Raw genomic sequence first — 21,912 nt, 5'->3', positions numbered from 1 at the left:
GTCACTTCTCCTGTGAAGGATCAGGGGCCTGGGGAAGGTAAGCATGAGGCTGAAGATGTCCCTTTGGGCCAGAAGGCAGGTGTTATGGAGGTCTGACCTCATAGAGTTCATTTTGTTCTTGAGACAAAGTGAGTGAGTTCCTCTTCCAGGAGGTAGGAGGGTGATAGGAATAGGAAGGTAGGATAAGAGATTTTCAGAGACTGGAAATGTTTGAAATGATCATCATGGGACAGGGCAAATAATGATTTTCCTGGAATAGATTCTCATAAATGGAATTGCTGAGTTAAATATAAGATACTTTTGTGTTTTCTTAAATAAGTGTTGCCAATTTTCCCTTCCAGAAAATTTTTGCCATTTGTACAGCATCCAACCGTAGAGTGAGATGGGATTACCTGAGCCAGCCTGCATGATCTCGCTCTCACCCTCCTCCCAACTTCCTCTCGTAACTCTCTTAACTCAATCCCCAGCAGACAGGGACTTCTTCTCCCTGACTTGTTATCCCAAATTAACTCCTCACAGGGGCCTTCCTGGAAGAAGCACACATGAAACTTCCCCAAGTCTGGCCCCCTCCCTCCTTGGCTTTTCTCCCTAAGAGTTATCATCATATGATTTAGGTGAAAGTATATTCAAAATGATGACTTGGAGCTTCTTTGAAACACATAGTACATTTTCATTACCTCTAGCCACATGACTGGGCGACAAGCAACAGAGCTAATGTCTCCTCTCTGACTGTAACTTAGTATCTATGGAACACAAAGATATGAGGCTTGTTTGAGGAGACACAGGTGCATGCCCCCATGTGAACATCAAATCATGCAGGCATGTATCCAAACGTCACACATCCCATGCGTATGCACAGTTTTACATGTCAGGTAAAAGACGAAAATGTACATCTTATGTATTCCTAACAGTATTTGTTTATTTCTTTCACGAAAGTATCCTAAGTTCAGGGAAGATGAGGACTCTGTTATTAAACATAAATTTTTTCATCTTCTTGAAAAATACAGTTGCCAGAAGATGGGCACTCAGTAGTTTTTGGTGAATGAATGAATAGAAAATATTTTTTTAAAACCACATTCTTACCAATATTGAAATTCTCATTTCAGACAATATGTGCTAACTTCCCAAGGTATTTGGATTGTTCCATCTCTTCTTCACCTATCTCTTAGGATCTTAGTGACTGATTTTCTCATTGATTTCAATGAAATCTATATATGATAAAGGTATTATTCACAAATAGCTACCTTCGCACAATTGCTGTGATTCATTTTAATATATCAATATTAATTATGATAAGTAAAGTATTTTCATTTCTGTTTCCAAGAAATTGTCTTCAAGAATGAGTACTAACTGATCAAATACCTTGTCATCTTATGTTTGGATAATCTTGGGGTTTGTGGATGTTGATATTTGACCAATTAATGGTATGTACTATTCTAATAAGTTTCATAGTATTAAATAATCCTTTCATTCCTTGGTTATGTTTTTTCATTCTTGAACTGGTTATTTTGGCATGATATCTAAACAAACACAGATGCTGAGAGATAGGATATGGCGGTGCTAATTCCTTTGACTGCCCAAAGCTGTATGTATATTCTAAGACAGACAAAAGGAGAAGCTAATAACTAGGGGCGAATTTGATCAACATTGAGGAATCCTGTTGCCCATTCACCCCACCCCCAATATCCAGTCTTTTTAGAAGAGCTTGCTTTGGCTTAAGTTTTCTAATTGTTTTAATATCACTTGTGTTAATATATCCTTAGGGTTGACAGAAAAAAGACCGTCAAAGGCCAATAGTGAGAAACATCAATGACAATTCTTTCCTTATTCACTACCTTGTCAGAAGAAAATGAGATTTGACAACTTTAAAAGAATAAAAATCTCTAGATTCACCACCTTACTAAGGCATAGCTCATTAAACGTGGACTATTAATCTAGAATTTGTATTAGTGGAAAAAAAATTGAATATTCATTATTTCTTTAGGATATCATTTTAACTTTGTGTTAAGGAGACATAAATGAGGAATTTTGTAGCACAAAATTCTTTCTCTGTTTCTGTCACCAAATACATAAACATCAGTGTGCATACATATACAATATTCTCAGCAAAGCCTACCCAGAGTATAGCTTGAAACTCTGGTGAATTTTGCCAGGTGTTTAACATAGGAACCACTTTCCTATGTGTATATAGCACCTACCATATTATTCTCGTGCTTTTGGAGTCTGAGTTTTCTGGAACCATGTGGTATAACCTTAATATTTATGTCATATATCTGCTTTCCTATCTGTTCTAGCAATTTATTCCAAGGAAAGGAAAAAAAATTAAAAAGCTACCACACAACAAAGTCCTCAGTGCTCTGAAAGTTAGATTTCCACTGATTAATGCAGGCATTTGTGAAGAGTTAAAAATGTTATTAAGTTGAAAATTTAAAATATTGACAGAGTTGGATTCCACCAGTTTTTTTATTCTTGTTTTTTTAATAAGTCTTTTTCAAGACAATGAACAGAAAACTAGAAATAAAAACGTATGTTGCATTTGAAAAAGCAAGAAAATGATTGACAGTTGACTTCTCAAAACAATCCAAAGAAGATGCAAGACTATAAAATTCACAAAAGGGCAAAAATAAACTAACTGCTATCTTTGAAGGCTGTATCTCATAAAGATATCCCTCAGAAAGAAAGATAAAATAAAGACACTACTAGGCAAAAAACAAAACAAAACAAAAAAACAGAATTTTCTCAGAGCAGATTCATATAATATCCCTCTTGCTATAATATGAAGTAAAAAGGAGTCTTCATGGGGCTGGGGATATAGCTCAGTTGATATAGTGCTTGCTTCACAGGCACAAGGTCCTGAGTTCAATTCCCAGCACCACACACACAGACACACACACAAAGGAGTCATCACAATAGGTCTATGGACATTGAAAAGAAATTATAGGATATTATGGATAATTGTAACTGAAAATTTAAAACTGCAACCTAACGGGAACTTACACATATATTAAATCTAGAATTGAAAAAGGTCATATAAAGAAAATGACAGGTCAGTATGAAATGGTAATGCTACCAAACATTTAAAGAAAAAATATAATGGGAAATTAAATATAACAGAAAAAAAAGTGATGATGTCCCAATTCTTTTTATGAGGCCAGTTTGACTTTCACGCCATAACCTGACAAGAAAATTATAAGAAAGAAAAATTACAGGTCAACCTCCTGCATAGATCTATGTGTAAAAAAAAAGTCTAAGAAAATATTAGCCCATCCAATTTGCAATATTTAAAAAAACATGTCACAACTAAGATGGTTTTATTATAGAAATAAAATATTAGTTTAACACAAGAAAACCAATCAGTATAATCAGTCCATAAACAAATAGGGAAAGATCACGTGATCATCCTATTGGATGTATTCACTCAATACAATTCTACAGTCATTCATAATAATAACAATAAATGCTTAGCAGTTATGAACAGAATATAACTTCCACAATCTGCTGACGGTTATCTAAAATATATCAGCGGCAGCCAGGAATGATGGTACACTCCTGTAATCCCAGCAGAAGCTTGGGAGGCTGAGGCAGGAGGATGGCAAGTTCAAAGCCAGCCTCAGCAACTTAGTGAGTCCCTAAGCAATTGAGCAAGATTCTGTCTCAAAATAACAATAAAAAAGGCTGGGAATGTGGCTCAGTTGTTGAGCACCCTGTGTTCAATGCTCAATACCAAAAAAAAAAAAAAAAGTATGTGGTGAAGATGAGCACAGGAATGACCACAGCAGCAGTTACCTATAATCACCCCCAACTGGAAACAATCTAGATGTCCATCATCAGGTGAGTGAATACGTTCATGCAGTGGACAAAAACATTAACAAATTTGCTTCCTTACCAAACCTGCAGATTTCACAGACACAACGTTGAGTGAAAAGAGCAAGAAACACAGATGTTATGTTTCCATAATGCAAAGTGCAAAAACAGGCAAAATTAATAAATGGGTAAAGGTCAGGTGGGTTATCTTACTGAAGGGTAGAGTCTAATGGAAACTTCCAGATGGCTTGTAAGTAATAATGCAATTCATCCCACTTACTATGTTAATTTTATGAAAATTTATTATGCTATAAACTTACACTTGGTATGCTCACATGTATGTATATTATGCTTTCACTAAAAATAATTTAAAAACAGTGGGGTGCTGTAGTGCATACCTGAATTGCCAGTGACTGGGGAGGGTGAGGCAGGAGGATTGCAAGTTTGAGACTGGCCTCAGCAACTTAGTGAGATCCTCAGCATCAGAGCAAGAACCTTTTTCCAAATATAAAGCAAAAAGGTCCGGGGATGTAGCTCAGTGGTATAGCACTCATGGGTTCAATGCCCAGTATCAAGAAAATAAATAAAAAAGCATATGAACATGGAGAAGCCACATATTGGGCATGCTGTTTCCTCTATAGTGTACACAAATGTGAGTAGAATGCACCTTAGCCTTCAAGGAGTTTACAGAGCACTGGGGAAGATGAATAAATGCATGATGTATGAGATGTAAAACATAAACTTCTAAAGTGAAAGAATAGAAGAAAATATGTAATGAAGTTTAAGAGGAGGAAGTTTGTTCCAAAAAGCAGTTCAGCTTTAACTTCACAGAAGCCCCAGCTTTTGAGCTGAATCCAGAAAAGTAGAAAAGATTTTTTTTTAAGATAAAAGAAAAGGAGCATTTCTTTCAAAGGAAAAAGTATGAGCAAATAATAAAAGGTCTGGGAATTCTGGGCATATCTGAGAATGAAAAAGGTGGTTAGGGTTGTATAGCATAAGTTTTAACTCAGGTTTCTTACTAGCTTTGTGGCCTTTTTGTGAGTGAGTTATTTACCTTGTTTTTATGCTTAGAATATTATAATTGCAATACTGTGTCTCAGAGGATAGCACTATAGGGTCAAGATGAGGGTAAAATGAATAAATGAAAACAGAGTCTTAAAATGGCACAGGACAGGTACTTAACAAAATTAGCTAATACTATAACCGTAATTCAGTGGCTATTATTACCATTACAGATATTTTCAAGGAAATAATCACTGAGGCCTAACTAGACTGTCCATTTTAATCCTAAGCAGTCTTTTGCAAACACAGTTTAGGGAGCAAATGAGAGAAGTTCGACTGGGTTTTGAAATAAATATTGAGTGTCTACAAACAAGTAGTGCCCAAGATATTTTCTAATAGTTGAAACTGCAAATGAGAATGCTGAGGTTTAGAAGCAAATTTCTGTTGACATCTAAGTTGCATCTAAGACTTGGATATAGAAAAATTTCCTCAAATTAATTGAACAATCATATTTCAGTTGGATCTTAGGCCAGATTGCTTTTGAGGATTCCACATTAGCCTATTTGGTCAAGATACCCTCTGGTGAAATGTTAACTATGACATAATAAGCAGGAAATTGTAGACTTGGGGAAGCAGAGCACAGAAAATTAGGAAGCAGCCTGGAATTTCTGAGATCTGTGCCATGTTTTGCTGTATCACAGGTCTGTGAAGAGACTGGAGAGTCACCTGTCACTCAAACAGCACCATGTGACAGTGAATATACCTACTGATTCCTCTTTAGATCCTCACTATTGGTTTTGCTTCCAAATGTTTGGACTGGATGCAACAGCACAGATGCTGTTTGGTGTTTGTGTGTTACTCTGTGTTAACAGCTTAGATGGCCTACACAACAGAAATTTGTTTCTCAAGGTTCTAGAGGCTGGGAAATGCAAGACCAAGGTGTGGGTGGGCGAGGTAAATTTCACCCCAACATCTCTTCTCAATATGGTGGTTACCATATTGCTGTGTGTTCTGTGTTTCTCTGAATATGTAGAAAAATTGGTTCTTAGAAGAAAAAGAGGAACCATGGACCAGTAAAATGCTAAAAGTAAAATTTCAGAGAAGATTCTGAACAGCCCATCTGACTCTCTCTTCTTCCTTTCCTTCTTGATAATGGGGGCTCACCAAAGTCACACGGAGATACAACCAAATTCTGACAAATATTGTTCTTTTCTTGTCTAGGGTCTGGGGATGTAGCTCAGTGGTAAAGCCCTCATGGGTTCAATGCCCAGTACAAGAAAATAAATTAAAAAGCATATGAACATGGAGTACCACAACATGTAACTTGTAGAAAATTTCAATATAACATAATGATGATGAAGCAAAGCAAAAGGATGTGGACAAGGGTTTCTAATTTCAAATGTTTTTAATTTAGAAATTTCTTATAAATCAAAAAATTGGGGTAAAAATCAGGAGGATGAAAAGTTCACATTCACATATCTGATTTAAAAAATAAAACTGATGTCATGGTAATTGACAGGAAAAAAATATTTTGTCTTCACTGTCAAGTCTCATGTTTCCATCCAGGAAAATCCTATATTAAATCAACGTCTTCATTCTTATTTATGTATGGAATTGTCCATAAGAAAGAGAAAAACATATTCCATAGTCTCATACAATTGAGAGATTTGAAGAAACTTCTGATTTCTATCATTATACTCTTCCTCAAGGGGCAGTTCTTCCAAATAAGATATTTGTGGTGCTTTTATAAAGTGTGGCATGTTTCCTGAGCAATGACATTTGGTTTCTGTAAAAACAGTTAAGGCAGAAGACAAACATTTAGAGAAATAAATACACGTTATGTTACAAGGACAAAATGTGTGACAGGGGAGGGTCACTTGTGGCAATGAGAACTCCAGGCCTGGGTTGCTCTGGATTGAGACTGTTCTGTGTCTCTACGATGCTGCACAGAGCCAGAGTTTTGCAGTTGTAATTCCACATCAGGTTTCCTGGGGGAAATTATGAACAACAATAAATCTCCAGAGCACATTTCTTAGGGCGCACCTCTGAGATTTCATGGGTCTTAGTAGTATCTTGGAGATTGGAATATTCTGCTCTCAAGTGGTCCCCATGCATGGCCAGGGTCTGGAGCCACTGTAGGAACTCTAGACAGAGATGACTGTCCAGTCATTTGGAATCTGAAAGACCTAATTGGCACAGCTTGCCCGAAGAGCCTGGTGCAAGGTAGCACAAGCCCTGGGGTTGTGGTCAGTTCAGTTTCCATTGGTAAGACTTTGCCATTAGCATGTTGTGCTCAGCAATTTGTGTTGACCCATATTGGGTCTGTCAGGTGAGGGGGAAGAAGGAACGGAATGTTTTAATTTTTCCTTCTTCTTCATTTTCTTTCTTTTATAAAGCTAATAGGTGGGAGATCTTAACTATGCCTCTGTCCTTTAACTGAGCAGATTTCCTTGGGGAACAAAGACTTGCTAAATGCTTTTGGCTAGAGGGATCATAGACATAGTGGCATGTTTTGTGCAGAAGCATTAGAGCCATTGGGTCAGTTATGGGAAATGGAAACTATGAGCAATGGAGACCCAGGCTTGGAAGATGTCCTTTCGATAGGGTTGACCTGACACCTAGACCTTTGCTCTGGAGTCCCGCTTGTAGGGGGCGGGGGGTGTTGATGTCTCAGTCAGCGTTCACTTCTCTTCCACACTGCTGCCTGTGAGCCACTGTTAACCTCCTTCTTACAAAACAAATGCGCAAAGCCTACGTGGAAATAATAAGATAACAAACAAGAGATCCGGATTAAGAACCCAAGCTCAGCAGTCCTGGGGTTACAAAAGCTCTTTTTGATTTTGATTAGGATCCTCATGTTGAGGAAAGTTGTCATGGTTTTCCAAAGAGATCCAATGCAAAAATCCTTCACATGCTTATTTTTCTTTTTTCCAGACAGCAAAGACTTAGCATTAAAAGACTTTGGTGGGCCAATTCCGTGGGTAACAAAACTGAATTGCCCTGGGACGTCTGTAGAATGATCTGGGGCTTTAGAAGTACAAATCTGACTTTAATTAACTTAGAAGGCCTCATTGTCCACTTTTATACAGCCCAAAGGCCCACTGATTTCCTTCTGTGATTTTTCTGCTGGGAAAGACTGGCCCATGTCAAGTACTTTTCCATGGGAGTAAAACCATCTTGCCAGTCGTTTTCAGAACCCATCAGGCCCAATGATTCTATTTGTCTTACACAATTCGCATGGAAAAAAAAAAGTAACATTTATTGATGTCACAGTCACCTTCTTTCCCTCAGTGACTTTCAAAACCTGCTTTCTCCACTCCACCCCCACCACATCACTAACCCCCAAAAGTCTGCCTGCAGAAACGATGTTTTAGATGGCTCAGTTCACCCAGATGAGCAACAATAACACAGCAACAAATCCTGAGTACAGTAGAAGGAAATGTGTTGTTCTCTTAGTTTGGTTTTGTTTCTATTAAGCCTACCCCCATTTTTTTTTTAGTAGTTAATTTTATGACATGGCTTATATACTTTGTTTATATAACAACAATTGTTACTAAAACAATATAACTCCTTTCTCCTATGTCATTGAATAAGTTAGTGTTTGGAAAAGTTAAAATTCAAAACAGGAATGAAGGAGTTTGGAGCTTTTGCAATCTGGAAATAGTAGAGAGGATTTTTTTTTTCATATATGGATTTATTTACAAGACTGATGAGAGAGGGGATACAGCAGAGATGAACATAGTCCCTGAGATTAAAACTGAGGCATCTTGGCCAATAGAATGCCTAAGAACAGTGTCCGGGTTTGAGACTTAACCTTACTAAATCTGTGGTAGGGGGGCATAGACTTTACCTTTCTGAATATGGTTTCTTTTCTGTAAGCAAAGTAGTAATGCCCACATGGAAGGTTTTTTTTGTGTAAACTCTTTGCAACTTGCTGTAGCCAGCTTTTATTAAGTGTCAGGCACTAGTCTCTAGGCCTTATAACCATGAACTCATTAATTCTCAAAGACTCTTATAACATAGATTAGGCTACACATTCTATTATACAGAGAGGAAATCGGGGTGTAAAAAGGTTAAAGAAAATTGAATGACCCAACATTTCATGACAGAGTCAGATTCTCCTCTAGGTCTTGTGACTCCTGAGGCCTCAATACACTTGAACCTCCATTGCATGGTGTTATTCATATGTGGTCAGATGTGTGCACCCATCCTGGTTACCTCTAGGCTTCAATACCCTGTGGACACCCCCTTTGTGGCACATATGTGCTCACTCACAAACACACACATATATCTTTGTTGATTAAAAAAAAAAGTTGGCTTCAAAATATATTTGCTCTAAGTGAAATGAATAAGAAAAGCATATCCTGGCAACTTGCCACTTCTTTTTTATTGCAAATTTAAAGAAGAAAAGGAATCCAACCCCACTGTTTAGTCTCCCAATCCCCCGCCTGCCATCTGCAGGTCCTGGCTGGCTTGAAGCTCTCTGAAAGACTATGTTTCTATTCAAGGTGGTTTGAGAGCACGCAGAAAATCTCAGAGATTTTTCGGTTGAGGTTGCGGTGGGAAGGCAACCACACATTCTTACAGATGAACTTTTGTCCCCTGAATCCTGGCCAAATGCAGAGGTCCTAATGAAAGTTCTTCCCTTGCCCGCTACACGGCTGGGCTGCACCCTGGTTTGTTGCTGGGTGGATTCTAGATGGACACCCCAATTCTGGTACTGTCTCTAGACCTTACAGACACTGATGTTAGTTTTCCAGAAGTTGGTAAAGGAATCAGTGTTTCTTCTGTTGGGTTTTGTTTTGCAGTGATGAGAATCACACGAGAGGCTTGCTCATGCTAAGCAAACTCTTACCACTAAGCTACACCCCAGTCCAAGGCAGATAGTTCTTAATCAAGGATGATCCTTGCCCTTCCTAAAGAAATTGGCACTGTTTGATGACACTTTGGGTTGTCACAATTGTGGGTTATGATGCTAAACACCATACCATGCAGAGGATAGCCTATAACATCTAACAGCATGAATTGTGCAGCACCAAATGTCAGTAGTGTTATTGGGAAGAAGATCTAGAACACCTGCAATCCCTCCTTGAAAGTCTCTCCTTGGGAATGGAGCACTGAATTTCAGTCACTACCTGTGCAAGCATCTTTTTAAACACACCCCTGGGAAATACAAGTAAGATCCGCAAAATGTTCCTATTATATAGCTATCAATTGTGATAAAAAGAAATAAAAATACTAAGACAGCAAGCTATGGAGCCAACCAAGCTTTCATATAAGCGGGTGGAAAGTAAACTGATAAAATCACTTTGAAAAACTCTTTGACGGGATGTAATAAAACTGACCAGAGGCACATCCTATAACCCAGTAGTTCCACTCGGAAGTTTCTACCCATCAGAAGCTTACATAGGTTCCCTGACAGCAGGGACCAGAATGTTCCTGCAGCTCTGTGAATGGGAAACAACTCAAATGCCCTTCGATTGCGGAGTGGCTGAATAAATCACACACAATAGTGGAATAAGACAAGAAAATCTACAGTTTTGTAGAATAATATGGATGAATCTCACAAAAATGAATGAAGAAAGGCAGACAGAAAAATGTATGCTTTCTGATTCTGTTTATATAAAGTACCAAACAGGTAAAAACTAACGTATGCCATTAGTCGAATAATAGCCATCTTTTGTTGAAGAAAATGTCTGGAAGGAAGCACCAGGAGATGTTTGGGGATTAGGGAATTTTCTGCTTCTTGGTCTGGATGCTGATTACACAGGTGTGTCCACTTTGAAAATTCATAGTGCCATATACTTTTGATATGTTCACTTTTTCTGTGTGTGTATGTGTGTGTTATTTTTCAATAAAATTTTTAAAATGTGCAGCTGGTGTTCTGGAAAGCAGGATTGGATATGTCTATTAACTCTTGCTCATACATGTTAATGTACATTGGTCCAATGGCACCTTTGAAGGTCCAGACATTAGCATTGAGAGAAGCAGAACAAGGGTGGGGGCGAAGCTAAGCCACAGCTGACCTGGCTGAGCAAGAGGCAGACTGGTGTTCAGCAGAGATGATTTGCCTGAGAGGATGCCCCCGAGACAGTGGGTCACCCTGTCAGGTGCAGAGTAGGTGCTGAAGAAAGTTGAACGCATAGGTCAGTACAGACCCAAGGGGACAAAGATGGCTGGTATTTATCGTGACTTCATGGGTAGGAGCCAGATTTTAGGCTGAGGATTGTCAAGAAGGCAAGTGTCAAATGTCTTCCATAAAATATCACTTTGCTTAGGCCACAATTTATTTTGGCTTTATCATTTCTTATCTGATCTTTATTATTTCTTCCCTCCCCTCCTCTTTCTCTTGCTACATGTCCAGGACAATAAAAGACTTTGAAATCAAATTCAATTGATTGAATTGCTATTTTGTTAATCCTTAGAAGACAAATGAGCATTGAGTGTTTGTTAGTTGCTTTTCTGTTCTCTGTGGCTAGCTATGTGCTGCTGACAAATTCCAGCTTCTCTCTGCTTCAATTTTCTTATCTGTGAAAGGAGGATTAGTGTGACATTATAAGTGGTAAAGTTCTCTATGTTTGACATTATTATAAGTTCTACAAGTAATAATAACTAGGAAACTGATTTAATGTGAAACCATGGAATCCCAAGCAAGCATTTCCAAAGGTCTTTTATTTTCTTTCTGTTCTTTATGTCCAATTCCCTCATGGACCCTGCTCCAGGAGGGTTTGTGGGGAGCTACCAGGCAAGGGGTAGTGCTAGAGGGAGGCAATTTGCCTGGAAACCAGAGGGCACACAGTGTACAGTTTGTAACATCAGTGTTAGTACTGGCCACTGGATAGAGGTCGTCATTTTAGCCCTAGAGAAAGGTCCCGCTGTTGAAGGGCTTGTGTAGGCAAATAACATATTTTAAATGTTGTAGAGCATATGGAAATTTCTATGACTGCAAACATTTGGTTTGGTTCTGTGCCTGTTCAACATATTGCACATTTCTAAATTAAGTGTCTTTTAAATGGAATACAGTCATGATTCATGTCCCCATTTCCCTGTGGGTGGAGGGCTCAAGGTAGGTGTTGGACATCACTTTTCCACAGCAGTTGCGTGGATCCAAATCCCAAACTCCAATTTCTTCTGTGAAGTCCAGAGGTGAGCCTCTGAATGGGGTTGGAACTCAGGTTATTTGCTTAGTATATTGAGCTCCTCAAACTCTGGCCCTCCCAGAAGAGGAGGGAGATGGAGAATTGCATCTCACAGTCCTTTCTCCTCTGCCAGTTCTCATTTCGTGGATTTACGAGACCAATCTTCGGGTGGAAAGAACTGGGGTTGAGCCATTCCTGTTACCTTTGCGTCAATGTCTTTATATAAAAAAATCACCTTCTCATGATAAAAACATAGTGTCGGCACACGTCCACTTTTTCAAATTATTTAGCATTTTCATTTTCCAATTATTAAAAAGTCACGTTTATTTAGAAAATTTAAGTTTAAAAAGCAGAAATCAGAAGGCAAAATATCTCCCACAAGATGATGGATATATGGGAAGTCTTTATACCATTTTGCCTAATTTTGGGACATGTTGAAAATTTTCCATGATAAAAATGACCCATAAGTTTATTATTCCAGACTTGGTCACTATCAACAGTTTTGTGTGATTCTGTTAAATCTTTCACATATAGTGTTTAATTGGTCAAAATAATAATATTGATACATCTTTTGAATAGTTGTTCTAATTACCTAATAAAACTTGGCTACACCTGAGCTGAATCTGCTTCCTCTCATAAACTAGGGAATAATCTCAGTGTTCATTGGGAATTGGTTTTAAATCCCAAAATGAAAATAAAGTTTAAAAACCTTGAATAATAAAATGTTACAGTGTTATAACCATCCTTAAGCATCAAGTTCAGGTCTGGTATTTAATAGAAGTGGAACATTAATAAATGAACAGAATTCAAATATAGCATGATATTAGGAACTCCTCTGGCTTCATATATTTGGAGTTTCAGAGTGAATCCCCACAGGTTTGTGTCAAGACAAAAGTTGGGTACTCTGACCAGCCTTTTTTATTTTATTTGTATTTTTTTTCTCTATTACTACCATGCTATAGTAACTATAACAGCATGCTGTCTGCAAAAAAACAGACAAACAGAAAAATATAGAGCTCAAAAATTAACCTACATATTTATAGTCTATTGATTTTTGAGAAAGGTCCCAAGAGTACACAACAGGCAAAGACAGCCTCTTCAATAAACAGTGCTGGAAAAATTAAATACCCACAAGCCAGAAGAATGAACAAGATCTCTGTCTCTCACCCTACCTCCAAATCAACTCAAAATGGATTAAAGATGTAAATGTAAGACCTGAAACAGCAAAACTACTAGAAAAAGATATAGGGGAAATGCTTCAGGATTTTGGCTTGGGCTAAAACTTTTGGTAAAACCCCCAAATCACAGACAACAAGAGCAACAATTGACAAATGGGCTTACATCAAAGTAAAAAGTGTTTATTTTTAGTAAAGAAAACAACAGTGCTAAGAGACAGCCTACATGCCTAGGTAGCTTTCCAACTTTGAACTGACATCCTGGGTCTTAGCTATTGGTGATCTCATTGCTCCTCCATGAAGGGAAGGCTGACTGAGAGTCTATTGAATTTTCAGACTACCTTTCTTTCTTCATAGACCAAGATCCTCAGATCTGAATTATTGAAAAAGAAAACACATCAATCCATCTTGCTATTTGTAGTGCAAAAGATAATAGAAACCAAAGTCTATTTTTCTACCAAATTGAAAGAGAACTTAGCTTCACCAGAGCCCTTGTTCAAAAGCAAGGGACCTGATGGAGATGGGATTTCACCATTGGATTGGTAAACAGTGTCTTTGGAGGTGTGGAGCAGTGGGATTATGGCTTAACAACATAAGCATGGTTCGGTACCTGCTAACAAATAGACTTGGGACTTTGACAATTCCACGTAGTCGCTTACTTCTTTGACAGTCCATTCATGCAAAAAGGACACATGCTGTTCAATATGATGGTGATTCCAGCTAAAGGAGTAAATGCTGTCTGGATTATTAGATGAACGACTCTGATGTACCTAGGACAACAGAGAAGAGAATATGTTTTATCTTTGAGCCCTTTCCCTTCCCTCAAAGGACCCCTGCAGGCCTACCCATACACTCTTCTTCTGCAATGCCTTCCATTCAGACTTGGCCACACTGGAAAAACTGCTTTATCTCTGCTTCCTCACCTAACCTGACTCTCACAGGTCAGGGGGAGAGAGTATGTCACTCATGTTCCTTCTCTGAGGACCTGTGTAAAAATTCTGGTTCTTCCAATTCCTAAATGATCATGGAGCAGTTACTGGAGCTTGGTTTCCTCATGTACAATGTGTGGTTCATAACAACTACATTACAGCATCATGTAGGGAAGGAATTAGTTCACATATGTATAACACTCAGCAAAGTGCCTGGCATATAGAAAAATAAGGATCATGGTAACTCGTTAAATTTTCTTTTCCTTTGGGAAAGAGCCCTTCTACTGAGCTGTGAACTGAACATTGGTTGCGGAACCTTACAGCTACTTTCCTATGCAGACCAGGTACCCCAACTAGGTACTCTCCACAGACAGGCAGGTATTCAATGAAATCCTGTCAAATCACAATGTAGTAAATTAGAGGAATTGGGTGAATGTTAATATTTTCCCTTTCCTTGTTTTCAGGCTCAGTATTAGGCATTTTGTTCTTTATCCCTCCTGCAAATTAACTCTGAGCTTAGTATTTTGAGACAACATAACAAGCTATTGAGAAGAACAATCATAACTGAAGACTTCTTAAAACATATCTATGGGCAATGATTCATTTTACTTTTGTGTAAATTAGAAGGAAGAAGGACAGACACATGCAGAAGTAAATTTCACTCCACTTCAGGCCTTTGAATTTGTAATTTAGAGCTCAAATTCTTTCATAAGTTCAAGTTCAAGACATACAGAGAAAAGTCAAAGGTAAATCAGTGCTATTCAAATGAGAAAAGACCTATACACACTCTCTCTCACACACACACTCACTCTCTCTCTCTCTCTCTCACACACAAAGGATGATAGAGGACAAACGAAAACCATTTTCCCCTAGTTAACAGCCTGTGCTGAAAATACCGTGCACCAGCCCCGCCCCCCTTTCCTTTCCAGGAAAGTCACAGGGAGATGTGAAGGACTTGGCATGATCAGCAGCACAGAAAAATTTGCCAATGAGCAGTGTATTGATCAAAGATGAGGAGGAGAGGTGCTCAAATATTTACCCAGAGCACTTCAGCGAAAGGCGCCCACGGGTGCGTGGAGGTGACCACCGCAGGCTCCTGGCACCTGCCCGCTGTTTCCTCTCCTCTAAGGGACCATTCATTCCTGCCTGGTGCTTCCTTGGGCTGGCTTCCCTCCCCCTCCCCAGCGCCCCTCATGAAGATGTTTTATGAACTGTGTGCTTGAACATTTTTGTGCCTGCAGCAAGAATGTTGTTTTCCTAAAATCAAGAATTAGAAGAGAAACTTCAGGAACCTGGGTTCTTAGCCTCAGGAATTCAGCTGCTCAGACACTGTCCTGGGAAGAGACTAAACACCACACAGCATCCCACCTGGAGACAGATGCCTCTTTGTGATGTTCAGCACCACTCTTGGTCTCCTTTCCTCTAGTCCTTCTTTTAAAATCTCTTTTCTTCATAAATATGCATGTATACATATTAGGACAAATAAAAGCCATTACCCTATTTTTGCCACTGATGTTTGGTATGGACTTGATCAATTTGCAACTGTCTTTTAATCTGCTTCCTGTTCTAATCTGAAAAGTATAATTTCATGGAAATGGATGAGTAAGGATGTAGAGGACAAAGGAAAACCATTTGAATTTGTAATTCAATTCTAGTTATACAAATAGTATCAGTTGTGTCTTCTTTATATTCTGAGATGGGTCCAGTTTTAAAGTTCAGTGTTTACTTTTGATACTTAGGCCAAACTAATGAACTTATATGAAAAATACATTTTAGTATCTGCTGAAAATCTCAGTGGGCCCCAATTTCAGGCAAAATCCTTACTACTGCTGCCATTTTTTTTTTAAGAATTAGAAATCAATTTCTTATTCATTAAAAATTCAGTTTCTTAAAGTTCTAAATGCAACTAGGTCTCATTGACTTGCAAAAGATGAATAAAAATGTGCTTGTATTTAGAACTATAAGTAATAATTTAATTTTTTATATGAGGGTTCTAATTATTACTCAACATTGGCTTTTTTCATTCTTAAAAATAGATTTTCTTTTATGATTGGTCACATTTCTATATACGATATGTGATATGTTCACATATTATTTCCTTTTTTTAGGTATATCCTGTATCACATACACATAGAATTTATATTTATATCTATAGCTGTATATATACAAAGGTGAATGTGACATACAATATTATACAAAGGTGAATGTGACATACAATATTATGTAGACAAACTTGTATAGGCACATATTTCTTTATTGATTCTAACAGAGTTTCTTTATCAGACACATTTGTTCCTAGTTAAAATCAAACACATAAATGTGTAAAATATTTTCCTTCTGGTTACAATTAAGTGGGTTTTTTTTTCCTTTTCAAATCATCAGAAATTAAAGTAATTGCTCCAAAATTATAAAATGTCAGGTTTTACCGAATTCCCAACAAATTTATGTGTTCAGCCTTATTGAAGTTCTTATTGGTTTCATATCAAATTTGTTATCATTCAGCAAAAGCAAAAAATTCTTATGGCATTAGAAAATATTTATTAAGTTTCTCTGCCCTTTTTTGACACTGAAATCTCATGGAAGCAAATCTTACATGGAAGCCTAGACCCTTTCTGCTTTGAGCAGGAAGTCTGAATGTAAATAATTTAATAAATATTTTAAACAGATTGAATTATTTCTCTATTCATGTCATAAGTGAAAAAATAAATATAGGTGTAATGAAAGCAATAAATCACATGCAAATTTCAATATATACTATAATCCAATGAAAGAAGTTAGCTGGGAATCCAGGAAAAAGACATAAAGAGGAAGATTTAAGTTGTTTACTTTTAATTAATTTTTTAAATTGTGACTGATAATTCTTTTCTTTATTATTCCTGTCTTGTCAGAAAACACTTTTGTGATTCCCAAAAAAGGACGGTGACTTGGAACATCTCATATGAGTTATAATCATTGATCTGAAAGTAGGTTTTCAGGGACAAATTTAAAACTAACTTAGTTATAATGTTACACTTAGGACCTGGAGGTGGTACTGGTGAGATTAAAGTTTAAATAAGGGAACAGGGCAAAGGGGAGTAGACTATCAATATACAGAGGGAAAAGATCATCACAAAGGGGCAAGGCCGGCCCCTGCCACCCACCACCCCACACACAGTTCGATTCTGGAGACACTGGAGACATATTTTATAGGAGAACTGGGGTCTCCAGGTCTGGCTGAGTTAAGAACGTGAAAGACTGAGATCTATTGAGTTTCTGGAGTTTACTCAATAATTCAAACACAAATAAACCAGGGTCAGTTTGCATGGCTCAAGAATGCCAAGAATGGTGACAGCCAGTAATCCCTAGTCACTATTAATTAAGTACCTCCTCTCGCAGGCTGACTCAAGGCTGCTAATCTTCACACCTTCCTTGGGGGCCCCTGGACAGCTGCTCTGGAGGTCTTCATGAATCTCTGACCAATTTGGAGCATGGTCAAGTTAGCAAAATCAACAGCCAGAGGTGTAACAGGATATTCTGTGAACACTGCATCTTCAGTATGATCTGATCAGTGCTGCTGTTGGGTGGGCCTTGTCACTGTCTATATACAGCAAGTCAATCTGCATATGACATTGTCCCATTACACAGAAAGCAGAATCTAACATTCCATAAATAGGGTAGCTTACCTGGTCACTTCATGAAGAAAGTCACCAAAATCAGGGCAGAAAACAAAACAAAACAAAAAAGAAAAAAAACAAGAACAACACTGTCATCCTATGATTTCAAATGAACCTGGGTCACTTTTTTTAAAAAAAAGCTCTGATTTGGTGCAGGCTTAGTAATTCTATTGTTAGCCATATTTATTTTGGGTAGGGGAGAGAGTTCATGTCAGTGAAGTCAAAAGTTCATCTGACTTGCTTTGCCCCGGAGTTTTGAGGAAACACTGATGGGTGACCACATTACCACAAGGATGACAGATGTCCCTTAGCTATCCTTGATCCCTGCTGGTGTCTACCAAGACAAGTATCATTGTACCTGGTCTTCCATTGACCATCCACTCCAGTCACTGCTGTGTACCACTTTTCAGGTTGTCAAGTCCCCTTTAGCAGCGGTGGCTTATCTGATACTTCTGCCCCTGATGGACACAGAGTTCTCTGGAGCCGTTCCCACCATGAAGGTTATGTATCAACTTGACTGGGTTGCAGGACCCAGTGATTTGGTCAAACATTATTCTGAATGTTTGTGTGAAGACATTTTTGGAAATGAGATTAAAATTTGAATTGGTGGGCTTTGAGTAAGACTGATTAACCTCCACATTATGAGTATGCCTCATTTAATCAGTCGAAGGCCTGGATGCAAGATAAACCTCCCTTGAGAAACAGGGAATTCTGCCAGCAGATGGCCTCCAGACTTGACATCAGCTCTTCCTTGGGTCTCCAACCCAATGGTTCTATCTGCAGATTTTGAATTTTCCAACTGCCATAATCACTTGTACCAAATACCTATGCCTCCTATCCATTCTGTTTCTTTGGACAACACAGACTGGTGCACCTGCTCAAGAGGAACCACGTGGGCTAAGACCCTTTCTCTCATGTCTTTCCTTCTTGGACTTTGAGCTCCTTCACCAAGCCAAGCTAGCTGAGACTGCTTCTTCCAAGGCATGTTAGAGTCGGTGCAGATCTGCTGTCAGTGGTGGTGGGGTAGAGATTGTAAGCCACTTTGGAGAATAACTTGATAGCCTTTGTTAAAATGGAAAATACCAAAGCCCATGACTTATCTAAACCCGAAGGAGTGAGCTGCAGAGGAGGAGACAAAGTGATAATTAATTGAAAAACACTTCACATAATCAGAGCAGAAACGGTGCTGCTTGGGGTACCTAGGTGACACACTTACCTAGGTGGCACACTTGCACACAAGAGAGTGAGAAACGGTGTCTCACTTTTACACATAGGAAGGTGTGGATGCAAAAAGCACTTGACCATGCTGCCCTCCCCCCAAACCCCTCAAGAGCTGTGATATGCCACCTAGAGAAGTCGTGGCAGAAATAAGCATCAGGAAAGGCAGGAGAGCCTGGTGTGGGAGCAAAGAAGAGCATGCCCAAGGCTGGGTCAGCTTGTAGGCAATGAAAAGATGCCTTCCAGCTCCTTTGCCCACGACAGAAAATGAGACGTGGATGGCAACCGTGATCAGGAAAGGATGAGTGTGACAGATGCCCCAGAGTCTTTGAGGGTTGGACTCCTAGAAATAGAAGAAAGTCTCAGGAACAATGAAGGGTGAGGGTAGACATCCATGAAACATGGATCTGTGATGTTAATATGACCGATTTCAAGCTCAAGGCAGCTGCAAGGAATCGGGGATCCCCTTCAGTATTCAGAAAATAAGAGCTTTCAAACTCAAGCTGTCCCAGCCGTGCTTCTGAACTCTTCTGTCCAACCGCCAGACCCTCGCGGATATGTTCCTTTTGGATTGACTCCTTGCGCTCCGAGGAGCACGTCAATGTTTAGGACCCTGTATGGAGCTGGAGGAACCTACTAGAGGACATTTTAACTCTCAAGAGGGGAATGTGATGCCTCTAGTTTCTGTGAGCACCTGTATTCAAAGAATCCAAATTTCTATTACTTAATATTATGATTAACCAAAAAGGAATCTGTGAACCAAAAGCACTTGCAGCTTTTTGAACATGTTCTCATTGCTGCTAAGCTCTTCCACCCTACCTAGCAGCCAGGTGAACAGAGGTAAGGTTGGGTTTGCCCAGGAAGCACAGTGACTCCCCTGTAGCAGCGAATGCCAGTGGCTCCCTCCCGGAGCAAGTGCAGAGGAGTGGCTGCCACCGCGGACAGCTAATATCAACTGAGCTTCAGTGGTCCATGGGAATCATAAATTAGCCTTACTTGAAGCCATCAACCTGGCAATCAGTTTCATGGCAATAGCCAACCTTTATGCCCAATAACAGATCACTATACAGACAAAAGGAATAATACAAATAATCTAAACAATACAGCAGCCTCAGGTATGATTAAAATAGGCCAGGTAATTAATTAGCCAATCAGAAATAAGGTCAATTTTTTTTTTAATTTTGTGAGATGGGAGAAAATGTTCAAAGCTATTCTCTGGATTTTAGCATTCATCTTTTTAAAGTTTAACAGCTTCACTGTGATATTGTTTAAATACCATAAACTTGGCTGTTCTATATGTAAACTTCAAATAAAGTTTAGTATATTGAGAGTTGTGCAGCCATCACAACAATCTAATTTTAGAACAGTTTCATCAACTAAAAAGATACCCTGTACCCATTTAGATATGTTCTTTATCCCTTCTCTCAGCAACTATGAATCTATTTTCTGTCTCTAGTTAGGTTCTATTGGAACATTCAAATAAGTAAGATCATACAATATGCATTTATCTGAGTCTAATCTTTATCTCTGTAGAGAGGTGGAAAATAGGATTACAATGAGACAAAGATATATATCTATATCTTTGATATAGATATAGATATAGATATAGATATAGATATAGATATATAGATATAGATATATATACACACACATATACACATATGTATATTTAAATAAAAACAGCATTTAGGATTTTTCATAGCAGTTATTTTCAAAAGAAATTAAACTCACAGTTGTTAGAAAAGTTAGCATGAGTGAGGTCAATGTAGCCTTATTTGCAACATACAAAACCACCCATGTCACAAACAAGACTACACATAAATATATACAAACACACCCCTCTTAGATTATGTTGGAATACAGCTCACAAGTTTGCCAAACATAAGGCAAACAATCTTTATACAGAGAACCAATCTGTGGCCAGACTATGTGCTAGATATAGAACATGATCTTTGGAATAAAAAACAAGATAAGAAAGACAAAAAAAGTTTTTTGTTTTTTTTTTTTCCAAAAACATCCTCGAGTTTTCTTCCAAATTCATCCTATCCATTCTCCACTGCTTCTGTAGAGAAAAGAGGCATCTAATATTTGCTGCCATGGAAAATTTGGACAAACCTTTAGAAAAAGAAATAGCTAGACAAAAACTGAATCAATCCAGATGAGTTCAGATCACTTTAACATAAAAGATGGCACTCAACTCAGCCTCCCTGGTTTAGGTAACCCAGATCTGACTTGCTCCTCAAACACTCAAACAACACATGACAGACTGACACGTAAGTTTGCCCCAGCTTCTGTGGCCGACATTCTAGAGAGACTCCAAAGGGTCTTCACAAATACAACTTGTAGTTCCTGGACCTTACCCAGTGCAACCTATTTTATAAAGAAACCCTTGAACATCTAAATCATTTCTGAAAACATCTCTGCCTTAGATAAAACAGCTCACTGAAGGCAGAAGAAAGAGAATCGGACGTGAGAATAGAGGAGTCCACCAGGCCAGGCAAACCTCTGCACGCCCCTGTGGAAATGGAAGCACACATGAAATCACACGGCAAAGGAAGAGCTTGTAAAGTTCAACTCACATATTCCACCCCGACCCATTAAATCGCCCTGTTTAATAGTAGTGAGGAGTGGCTCCAGGTGGTGTCAAGTATCAAAGGTCCTGGTCCTCGTGACCCCTGTGATGACAGACCAAGAGCTTTGCCTTCGTTGCTGGGCCTTAGTTAAACATGCTGATGAAAGATGCACCTGAAGCTCTTTGGTCCATTGGCCCCGATATTTCATCTGAGATTCCTGGTTCTAACACAGGAGACCCGTCCTTGACCATCCTGAGTGCCCCGATACTATATTAATGAAAGAACACGTATCTGTACACTAACCTAATATTGAACATGCGTAGGAACCACTGGCAGAGATGAGACGTTTACACGGACAATGGAACAGTGGAGAAAATAAATTTTTTTCTTGCTTCCCCACATATGGTTCCACTTTCATG

This window comes from Marmota flaviventris, chromosome 17 (assembly GCF_047511675.1).
Source record: "Marmota flaviventris isolate mMarFla1 chromosome 17, mMarFla1.hap1, whole genome shotgun sequence".
In the NCBI taxonomy this organism is placed as follows: domain Eukaryota; kingdom Metazoa; phylum Chordata; class Mammalia; order Rodentia; family Sciuridae; genus Marmota; species Marmota flaviventris.
This window is presented reverse-complemented; position numbering follows the sequence as displayed.